We start from the raw sequence: 12,675 nt of genomic DNA on the forward strand, positions 1-12,675 counted from the left end.
AATATTTCAATATACATATATATATATATAATATATTTTTAATAAATAAATAAATATAATATATATATATATATATATATATATATATATTATATATATATATATATATATATATATATGTTTATATATATGTCGTACCTAGTAGCCAGAATGCACTTCTCAGCTTACTATGCAAGACCCGATTTGCATAAAAAGCCAAGTTTTCATGAATTAATTCTTTTTCGGCTACCTAAAATACCTAACCTAACCTAACATAACTTTCTCGGCTACCAAACCTAACCTAACCTATAAAGATAGGTTAGGTTAGGTTAGGCAGGGTTCTTTAGGTTCGGTTTAGGTTAGGTAGAAATCTACAAAATTTTAACTCCAATTAAAAAAATTGACCTCATACATTAAGAAATGGGTAGCTTTATCATTTCATAAGAAAAAAATTAGAGAAAATATATTAATTCAGGACAACTTGGCTTTTTAAGCAAATCGAGCCTTGCATAGTAGGCCGAGTACGACGTTCTGGCAACTAGGTACAACATGTATATATATATATATATATATATATATATATATATATATATATATATATATATATATATATATATATATGTCGTACCTAGTAGCCAGAACGCACTTCTCTGCCTACTATGCATGGCCCGATTTGCCTAATAAGCCATGTTTTCATGAATTAATTGTTTTTCGACTACCTAACCTACCTAACCTAACCTAACCTAACTTTTTCGGCTACCTAACCTAACCTAACCTATAAAGATTGATTAGGTTAGGTTAGGTAGGGTTGGTTAGGTTCGGTCATATATCTTCGTTAATTTTAACTCCAATAAAAAAAATTATCTCATACATAATGAAATGGGTAGCTTTATCATTTCATAAGAAAAAAATTTGAGAAATATATTAATTCAGGAAAACTTGGCTTATTAGGCAAATCGGGCCTTGAATAGTAGGCCGAGAAGTGCGTTCTGGCTACTAGGTACGACATATATATATATATATATATATATCGTACCTAGTAGCCAGAACGCACTTCTTGGCCTAGTATGCAAGGCACGATTTGCCTAATAAGCCAAGTTTTCCTGAATTTATAGATTTTTCGAATATTTTTCTTATGAAATGATAAAACTATCCATTTCATTATGTATGAGTTAAGTTCTTTTCCTTTGAGTTAAAACTAAGGTAGATATATAACCGAACCTAACCAACTCTAAAATGGTTAACATAAATTGATTGGAATATATATGTGGATGCTCGGTTAGTGTTACTGTAATTTATATAGGTAACGTTTGAATAACTTAGTTTCCCCTCATTGTCACATTTTTTGTTACTATTTCGCTGTTCACTCTCACTCTCTCTGAATCCCGTGGACTAATTGTGCTCACGTGTGTTTGTTTAATGTACGGTAACCATAGGCTTTTTACACAATAATTTGCAACTATTTGCAAAGAAACATTTCTAAAGATTATCGAAGTTTCTAATAAGTATTTTTTTTCCTAACTTACAAGTCAATCACACAGTACCTAACCTCAGTCAGAAACACTTTTCTTACTATATCTCGCAACGTCTTTTGCATATATATCCTATCTTAAATAATTAACTATTTTAATTCGTAACTGGCAACCCCCCTCCCCTCCAAAGCTTTCAAGGCCACCAAACATCATTCCTTTCCCTTAACCTCTCTCAAATTATCTCCTGCACCAATGCACAAACTAGGCGGCTTTATTGCTGAGTGGACGTCGCTCTCGACTCGTAATCCTAGCTCATTCGATCCCCCGGTGATGGTACAAACGGAAATCAGCAGAGTTTCTATCATTCTGACGTCCTCTGTTACCTAGCAGTAAATATGTATCTGGGCGTTAGACAGCTGTTACGGTCTGCTTCCTGGAAGTGTGTGTGTCAGTGTGAGTGTGGAATTTTTTTTTATTAGTTAATAATAATTGACTGATTGACAGTTGAGAGGCGGGCCGAAAGAGCAGAGCTCAACCCTCGCAACTACAACTAGGTGAACACAACTAGATAAATACTAGCCAACCACGATCTCGTGCAATCCACTACACACGCAACCCCCCCCCCAACTCTTTAAATCACTCTACCGAGAGTCATTAAAAATTTTAAACAAATCAATTAATACAACAAAAATACTAACTATAAATAAAGGATCCAAATTTGAGACATACAGCGACTCCAGCGTGGTCTAGTCGGAAGAGAACGTGTTCTCATCTGGATAGATTGGGATCGAGCCTGTCGGAACGGGTGTGTAACTGCAGGGCACAAATATTTGTGTGTCCCCTCCTGTAGCTGCCTCTGTTTCGACAGGTTCCCTGGATAGCTGGAATTGACCTGGCCCTTGGAAAGTGGGGAAGGGGTGAAATCCGTTGGGCCCACGGATGGAAACCTTGGATCCATGGACCTAGGGCAGGTCTAATCACCTGGGATTCGAACCCACGGTGGGAATAAGGGTGGAGATATGGGAAGGGGGGGGGGAAGGATGTTTCCAACCAAACCTCACACAGGACACAAACCTCACACAACCAGGACACTCACACACACACCCTACCCGAACACTCATAAGGGCACTCACACTCATAGACACCCATAGACTGTGGTAAGGGAGACCATCTGAGGGGACACAGATGGCCTCGTGGACCCACAGGTATAACCGGACACACTCGCACCCGGACAATCACAGGGGCACTCACACTCACACGGACACTCACAGGGATAAACACACACACAGACACACATCCATAGACACAAACTGTGATAAGAGAGACCATCTGAGGGGACACAGATGGCCTACTGGACCCACAGGTCAATATTTCAATATACATATATATATATATATAATATATTTTTAATAAATAAATAATATATATATATATATATATATATATATATATAATATATATATATATATATATATATATATATATATATATATATATATATATGTTTATATATATGTCGTACCTAGTAGCCAGAATGCACTTCTCAGCTTACTATGCAAGACCCGATTTGCATAAAAAGCCAAGTTTTCATGAATTAATTCTTTTTCGGCTACCTAAAATACCTAACCTAACCTAACATAACTTTCTCGGCTACCAAACCTAACCTAACCTATAAAGATAGGTTAGGTTAGGTTAGGCAGGGTTCTTTAGGTTCGGTTTAGGTTAGGTAGAAATCTACAAAATTTTAACTCCAATTAAAAAAATTGACCTCATACATTAAGAAATGGGTAGCTTTATCATTTCATAAGAAAAAAATTAGAGAAAATATATTAATTCAGGACAACTTGGCTTTTTAAGCAAATCGAGCCTTGCATAGTAGGCCGAGTACGACGTTCTGGCAACTAGGTACAACATGTATATATATATATATATATATATATATATATATATATATATATATATATATATATATATATATATATATATATATATATATATATATATATATATATATATATTATATATATATATATACGTACCTAGTAGCCAGAACGCACTTCTTGGCCTAGTATGCAAGGCACGATTTGCCTAATAAGCCAAGTTTTCCTGAATTTATAGATTTTTCGAATATTTTTCTTATGAAATGATAAAACTATCCATTTCATTATGTATGAGTTAAGTTCTTTTCCTTTGAGTTAAAACTAAGGTAGATATATAACCGAACCTAACCAACTCTAAAATGGTTAACATAAATTGATTGGAATATATATGTGGATGCTCGGTTAGTGTTACTGTAATTTATATAGGTAACGTTTGAATAACTTAGTTTCCCCTCATTGTCACATTTTTTGTTACTATTTCGCTGTTCACTCTCACTCTCTCTGAATCCCGTGGACTAATTGTGCTCACGTGTGTTTGTTTAATGTACGGTAACCATAGGCTTTTTACACAATAATTTGCAACTATTTGCAAAGAAACATTTCTAAAGATTATCGAAGTTTCTAATAAGTATTTTTTTTCCTAACTTACAAGTCAATCACACAGTACCTAACCTCAGTCAGAAACACTTTTCTTACTATATCTCGCAACGTCTTTTGCATATATATCCTATCTTAAATAATTAACTATTTTAATTCGTAACTGGCAACCCCCCTCCCCTCCAAAGCTTTCAAGGCCACCAAACATCATTCCTTTCCCTTAACCTCTCTCAAATTATCTCCTGCACCAATGCACAAACTAGGCGGCTTTATTGCTGAGTGGACGTCGCTCTCGACTCGTAATCCTAGCTCATTCGATCCCCCGGTGATGGTACAAACGGAAATCAGCAGAGTTTCTATCATTCTGACGTCCTCTGTTACCTAGCAGTAAATATGTATCTGGGCGTTAGACAGCTGTTACGGTCTGCTTCCTGGAAGTGTGTGTGTCAGTGTGAGTGTGGAATTTTTTTTTATTAGTTAATAATAATTGACTGATTGACAGTTGAGAGGCGGGCCGAAAGAGCAGAGCTCAACCCTCGCAACTACAACTAGGTGAACACAACTAGATAAATACTAGCCAACCACGATCTCGTGCAATCCACTACACACGCAACCCCCCCCCCAACTCTTTAAATCACTCTACCGAAGTCATTAAAAATTTTAAACAAATCAATTAATACAACAAAAATACTAACTATAAATAAAGGATCCAAATTTGAGACATACAGCGACTCCAGCGTGGTCTAGTCGGAAGAGAACGTGTTCTCATCTGGATAGATTGGGATCGAGCCTGTCGGAACGGGTGTGTAACTGCAGGGCACAAATATTTGTGTGTCCCCTCCTGTAGCTGCCTCTGTTTCGACAGGTTCCCTGGATAGCTGGAATTGACCTGGCCCTTGGAAAGTGGGGAAGGGGTGAAATCCGTTGGGCCCACGGATGGAAACCTTGGATCCATGGACCTAGGGCAGGTCTAATCACCTGGGATTCGAACCCACGGTGGGAATAAGGGTGGAGATATGGGAAGGGGGGGGGGAAGGATGTTTCCTGGAACCAAACCTCACACAAAAGGACACTCACACACACACCCTCACCCGAACACTCATAAGGGCACTCACACTCATAGACACCCATAGACTGTGGTAAGGGAGACCATCTGAGGGGACACAGATGGCCTCGTGGACCCACAGGTATAACCGGACACACTCGCACCCGGACAATCACAGGGGCACTCACACTCACACGGACACTCACAGGGATAAACACACACACAGACACACATCCATAGACACAAACTGTGATAAGAGAGACCATCTGAGGGGACACAGATGGCCTACTGGACCCACAGGTCAATATTTCAATATACATATATATATATATATATATATATTTTTAATAAATAAATAATATATATATATATATATATATATATATATATATATTATATATATATATATATATATATATATATGTTTATATATATGTCGTACCTAGTAGCCAGAATGCACTTCTCAGCTTACTATGCAAGACCCGATTTGCATAAAAAGCCAAGTTTTCATGAATTAATTCTTTTTCGGCTACCTAAAATACCTAACCTAACCTAACATAACTTTCTCGGCTACCAAACCTAACCTAACCTATAAAGATAGGTTAGGTTAGGTTAGGCAGGGTTCTTTAGGTTCGGTTTAGGTTAGGTAGAAATCTACAAAATTTTAACTCCAATTAAAAAAATTGACCTCATACATTAAGAAATGGGTAGCTTTATCATTTCATAAGAAAAAAATTAGAGAAAATATATTAATTCAGGACAACTTGGCTTTTTAAGCAAATCGAGCCTTGCATAGTAGGCCGAGTACGACGTTCTGGCAACTAGGTACAACATGTATATATATATATATATATATATATATATATTATATATATATATATATATATATATATATATATATATATATATATATATATATATATATATATATATTATATATATATATCGTACCTATAGCCAGAACGCACTTCTTGGCCTAGTATGCAAGGCACGATTTGCCTAATAAGCCAAGTTTTCCTGAATTTATAGATTTTTCGAATATTTTTCTTATGAAATGATAAAACTATCCATTTCATTATGTATGAGTTAAGTTCTTTTCCTTTGAGTTAAAACTAAGGTAGATATATAACCGAACCTAACCAACTCTAAAATGGTTAACATAAATTGATTGGAATATATATGTGGATGCTCGGTTAGTGTTACTGTAATTTATATAGGTAACGTTTGAATAACTTAGTTTCCCCTCATTGTCACATTTTTTGTTACTATTTCGCTGTTCACTCTCACTCTCTCTGAATCCCGTGGACTAATTGTGCTCACGTGTGTTTGTTTAATGTACGGTAACCATAGGCTTTTTACACAATAATTTGCAACTATTTGCAAAGAAACATTTCTAAAGATTATCGAAGTTTCTAATAAGTATTTTTTTTCCTAACTTACAAGTCAATCACACAGTACCTAACCTCAGTCAGAAACACTTTTCTTACTATATCTCGCAACGTCTTTTGCATATATATCCTATCTTAAATAATTAACTATTTTAATTCGTAACTGGCAACCCCCCTCCCCTCCAAAGCTTTCAAGGCCACCAAACATCATTCCTTTCCCTTAACCTCTCTCAAATTATCTCCTGCACCAATGCACAAACTAGGCGGCTTTATTGCTGAGTGGACGTCGCTCTCGACTCGTAATCCTAGCTCATTCGATCCCCCGGTGATGGTACAAACGGAAATCAGCAGAGTTTCTATCATTCTGACGTCCTCTGTTACCTAGCAGTAAATATGTATCTGGGCGTTAGACAGCTGTTACGGTCTGCTTCCTGGAAGTGTGTGTGTCAGTGTGAGTGTGGAATTTTTTTTTATTAGTTAATAATAATTGACTGATTGACAGTTGAGAGGCGGGCCGAAAGAGCAGAGCTCAACCCTCGCAACTACAACTAGGTGAACACAACTAGATAAATACTAGCCAACCACGATCTCGTGCAATCCACTACACACGCAACCCCCCCCCAACTCCCTAAATCACTCTACCGAAGTCATTAAAAATTTTAAACAAATCAATTAATACAACAAAAATACTAACTATAAATAAAGGATCCAAATTTGAGACATACAGCGACTCCAGCGTGGTCTAGTCGGAAGAGAACGTGTTCTCATCTGGATAGATTGGGATCGAGCCTGTCGGAACGGGTGTGTAACTGCAGGGCACAAATATTTGTGTGTCCCCTCCTGTAGCTGCCTCTGTTTCGACATTCCCTGGATAGCTGGAATTGACCTGGCCCTTGGAAAGTGGGGAAGGGGTGAAATCCGTTGGGCCCACGGATGGAAACCTTGGATCCATGGACCTAGGGCAGGTCTAATCACCTGGGATTCGAACCCACGGTGGGAATAAGGGTGGAGATATGGGAAGGGGGGGGGGAAGGATGTTTCCTGGAACCAAACCTCACACAAACCAGGACACTCACACACACACCCCCCTCACCCGAACACTCATAAGGGCACTCACACTCATAGACACCCATAGACTGTGGTAAGGGAGACCATCTGAGGGGACACAGATGGCCTCGTGGACCCACAGGTATAACCGGACACACTCGCACCCGGACAATCACAGGGGCACTCACACTCACACGGACACTCACAGGGATAAACACACACACAGACACACATCCATAGACACAAACTGTGATAAGAGAGACCATCTGAGGGGACACAGATGGCCTACTGGACCCACAGGTCAATATTTCAATATACATATATATATATATATATATTTTTAATAAATAAATAAATATATATATATATATATATATATATATATATATATATATATATATATATATATATATATATATATATATGTTTATATATATGTCGTACCTAGTAGCCAGAATGCACTTCTCAGCTTACTATGCAAGACCCGATTTGCATAAAAAGCCAAGTTTTCATGAATTAATTCTTTTTCGGCTACCTAAAATACCTAACCTAACCTAACATAACTTTCTCGGCTACCAAACCTAACCTAACCTATAAAGATAGGTTAGGTTAGGTTAGGCAGGGTTCTTTAGGTTCGGTTTAGGTTAGGTAGAAATCTACAAAATTTTAACTCCAATTAAAAAAATTGACCTCATACATTAAGAAATGGGTAGCTTTATCATTTCATAAGAAAAAAATTAGAGAAAATATATTAATTCAGGACAACTTGGCTTTTTAAGCAAATCGAGCCTTGCATAGTAGGCCGAGTACGACGTTCTGGCAACTAGGTACAACATGTATATATAATATATATATATATATATATATATATATATATATATATTATATATATATCGTACCTAGTAGCCAGAACGCACTTCTTGGCCTAGTATGCAAGGCACGATTTGCCTAATAAGCCAAGTTTTCCTGAATTTATAGATTTTTCGAATATTTTTTCTTATGAAATGATAAAACTATCCATTTCATTATGTATGAGTTAAGTTCTTTTCCTTTGAGTTAAAACTAAGGTAGATATATAACCGAACCTAACCAACTCTAAAATGGTTAACATAAATTGATTGGAATATATATGTGGATGCTCGGTTAGTGTTACTGTAATTTATATAGGTAACGTTTGAATAACTTAGTTTCCCCTCATTGTCACATTTTTTGTTACTATTCCGCTGTTCACTCTCACTCTCTCTGAATCCCGTGGACTAATTGTGCTCACGTGTGTTTGTTTAATGTACGGTAACCATAGGCTTTTTACACAATAATTTGCAACTATTTGCAAAGAAACATTTCTAAAGATTATCGAAGTTTCTAATAAGTATTTTTTTTCCTAACTTACAAGTCAATCACACAGTACCTAACCTCAGTCAGAAACACTTTTCTTACTATATCTCGCAACGTCTTTTGCATATATATCCTATCTTAAATAATTAACTATTTTAATTCGTAACTGGCAACCCCCCTCCCCTCCAAAGCTTTCAAGGCCACCAAACATCATTCCTTTCCCTTAACCTCTCTCAAATTATCTCCTGCACCAATGCACAAACTAGGCGGCTTATTGCTGAGTGGACGTCGCCTCGACTCGTAATCCTAGCTCATTCGATCCCCCGGTGATGGTACAAACGGAAATCAGCAGAGTTTCTATCATTCTGACGTCCTCTGTTACCTAGCAGTAAATATGTATCTGGGCGTTAGACAGCTGTTACGGTCTGCTTCCTGGAAGTGTGTGTGTCAGTGTGAGTGTGGAATTTTTTTTTATTAGTTAATAATAATTGACTGATTGACAGTTGAGAGGCGGGCCGAAAGAGCAGAGCTCAACCCTCGCAACTACAACTAGGTGAACACAACTAGATAAATACTAGCCAACCACGATCTCGTGCAATCCACTACACACGCAACCCCCCCCCCAACTCTTTAAATCACTCTACCGAAGTCATTAAAAATTTTAAACAAATCAATTAATACAACAAAAATACTAACTATAAATAAAGGATCCAAATTTGAGACATACAGCGACTCCAGCGTGGTCTAGTCGGAAGAGAACGTGTTCTCATCTGGATAGATTGGGATCGAGCCTGTCGGAACGGGTGTGTAACTGCAGGGCACAAATATTTGTGTGTCCCCTCCTGTAGCTGCCTCTGTTTCGACAGGTTCCCTGGATAGCTGGAATTGACCTGGCCCTTGGAAAGTGGGGAAGGGGTGAAATCCGTTGGGCCCACGGATGGAAACCTTGGATCCATGGACCTAGGGCAGGTCTAATCACCTGGGATTCGAACCCACGGTGGGAATAAGGGTGGAGATATGGGAAGGGGGGGGGAAGGATGTTTCCTGGAACCAAACCTCACACAAACCAGGACACTCACACACACACCCTCACCCGAACACTCATAAGGGCACTCACACTCATAGACACCCATAGACTGTGGTAAGGGAGACCATCTGAGGGGACACAGATGGCCTCGTGGACCCACAGGTATAACCGGACACACTCGCACCCGGACAATCACAGGGGCACTCACACTCACACGGACACTCACAGGGATAAACACACACACAGACACACATCCATAGACACAAACTGTGATAAGAGAGACCATCTGAGGGGACACAGATGGCCTACTGGACCCACAGGTCAATATTTCAATATACATATATATATATATAATATATTTTTAATAAATAAATAAATATATATATATATATATATATATATATATATATATATATATATATATATATATATATATATATATATATATTATATATATATGTTTATATATATGTCGTACCTAGTAGCCAGAATGCACTTCTCAGCTTACTATGCAAGACCCGATTTGCATAAAAAGCCAAGTTTTCATGAATTAATTCTTTTTCGGCTACCTAAAATACCTAACCTAACCTAACATAACTTTCTCGGCTACCAAACCTAACCTAACCTATAAAGATAGGTTAGGTTAGGTTAGGCAGGGTTCTTTAGGTTCGGTTTAGGTTAGGTAGAAATCTACAAAATTTTAACTCCAATTAAAAAAATTGACCTCATACATTAAGAAATGGGTAGCTTTATCATTTCATAAGAAAAAAATTAGAGAAAATATATTAATTCAGGACAACTTGGCTTTTTAAGCAAATCGAGCCTTGCATAGTAGGCCGAGTACGACGTTCTGGCAACTAGGTACAACATGTATATATATATATATATATATATATATATATATATATATATATGTCGTACCTAGTAGCCAGAACGCACTTCTCAGCCTACTATGCAAGGCCGAATTTGCCTAATAAGCCAAGTTTTCATGAATTAATTGTTTTTCGTCTACCTAACCTACCTAACCTAACCTAACCTACCTTTTTCGGCTACCTAACCGAACCTAACCTTTAAAGATAGGTTAGGTTTAGGTAGGGTTGGTTACGTTTGGTCATATATCTGCGTTAATTTTAACTCCAATAAAAAAAATTGACCTCATACATAATGAAATGGGTAGCTTTATTATTTCATAAGAAAAAAATTAGAGAAAATATATTAATTCAGGAAAACTTGGCTTATTAGGCAAATTCGGCCTTGCATAGTAGGCCGAGAAGTGCGTTCTGGCTACTAGGTACGACATATATATATATATATATATATATATATATATAATATATATATATATATATATATATATATATATATATATATATATATATATATCGTACCTAGTAGCCAGAACGCACTTCTTGGCCTAGTATGCAAGGCACGATTTGCCTAATAAGCCAAGTTTTCCTGAATTTATAGATTTTTCGAATATTTTTCTTATGAAATGATAAAACTATCCATTTCATTATGTATGAGTTAAGTTCTTTTCCTTTGAGTTAAAACTAAGGTAGATATATAACCGAACCTAACCAACTCTAAAATGGTTAACATAAATTGATTGGAATATATATGTGGATGCTCGGTTAGTGTTACTGTAATTTATATAGGTAACGTTTGAATAACTTAGTTTCCCTCATTGTCACATTTTTTGTTACTATTTCGCTGTTCACTCTCACTCTCTCTGAATCCCGTGGACTAATTGTGCTCACGTGTGTTTGTTTAATGTACGGTAACCATAGGCTTTTTACACAATAATTTGCAACTATTTGCAAAGAAACATTTCTAAAGATTATCGAAGTTTCTAATAAGTATTTTTTTTCCTAACTTACAAGTCAATCACACAGTACCTAACCTCAGTCAGAAACACTTTTCTTACTATATCTCGCAACGTCTTTTGCATATATATCCTATCTTAAATAATTAACTATTTTAATTCGTAACTGGCAACCCCCCTCCCTCCAAAGCTTTCAAGGCCACCAAACATCATTCCTTTCCCTTAACCTCTCTCAAATTATCTCCTGCACCAATGCACAAACTAGGCGGCTTTATTGCTGAGTGGACGTCGCTCTCGACTCGTAATCCTAGCTCATTCGATCCCCCGGTGATGGTACAAACGGAAATCAGCAGAGTTTCTATCATTCTGACGTCCTCTGTTACCTAGCAGTAAATATGTATCTGGGCGTTAGACAGCTGTTACGGTCTGCTTCCTGGAAGTGTGTGTGTCAGTGTGAGTGTGGAATTTTTTTTTATTAGTTAATAATAATTGACTGATTGACAGTTGAGAGGCGGGCCGAAAGAGCAGAGCTCAACCCTCGCAACTACAACTAGGTGAACACAACTAGATAAATACTAGCCAACCACGATCTCGTGCAATCCACTACACACGCAACCCCCCCCCCCAACTCTTTAAATCACTCTACCGAAGTCATTAAAATTTTAAACAAATCAATTAATACAACAAAAATACTAACTATAAATAAAGGATCCAAATTTGAGACATACAGCGACTCCAGCGTGGTCTAGTCGGAAGAGAACGTGTTCTCATCTGGATAGATTGGGATCGAGCCTGTCGGAACGGGTGTGTAACTGCAGGGCACAAATATTTGTGTGTCCCCTCCTGTAGCTGCCTCTGTTTCGACAGGTTCCCTGGATAGCTGGAATTGACCTGGCCCTTGGAAAGTGGGGAAGGGGTGAAATCCGTTGGGCCCACGGATGGAAACCTTGGATCCATGGACCTAGGGCAGGTCTAATCACCTGGGATTCGAACCCACGGTGGGAATAAGGGTGGAGATATGGGAAGGGGGGGGGAAGGATGTTTCCTGGAACCAAACCTCACACAAACCAGGACACTCACACA

Source organism: Procambarus clarkii, chromosome 64 (assembly GCF_040958095.1).
Source record: "Procambarus clarkii isolate CNS0578487 chromosome 64, FALCON_Pclarkii_2.0, whole genome shotgun sequence".
Taxonomy (NCBI): domain Eukaryota; kingdom Metazoa; phylum Arthropoda; class Malacostraca; order Decapoda; family Cambaridae; genus Procambarus; species Procambarus clarkii.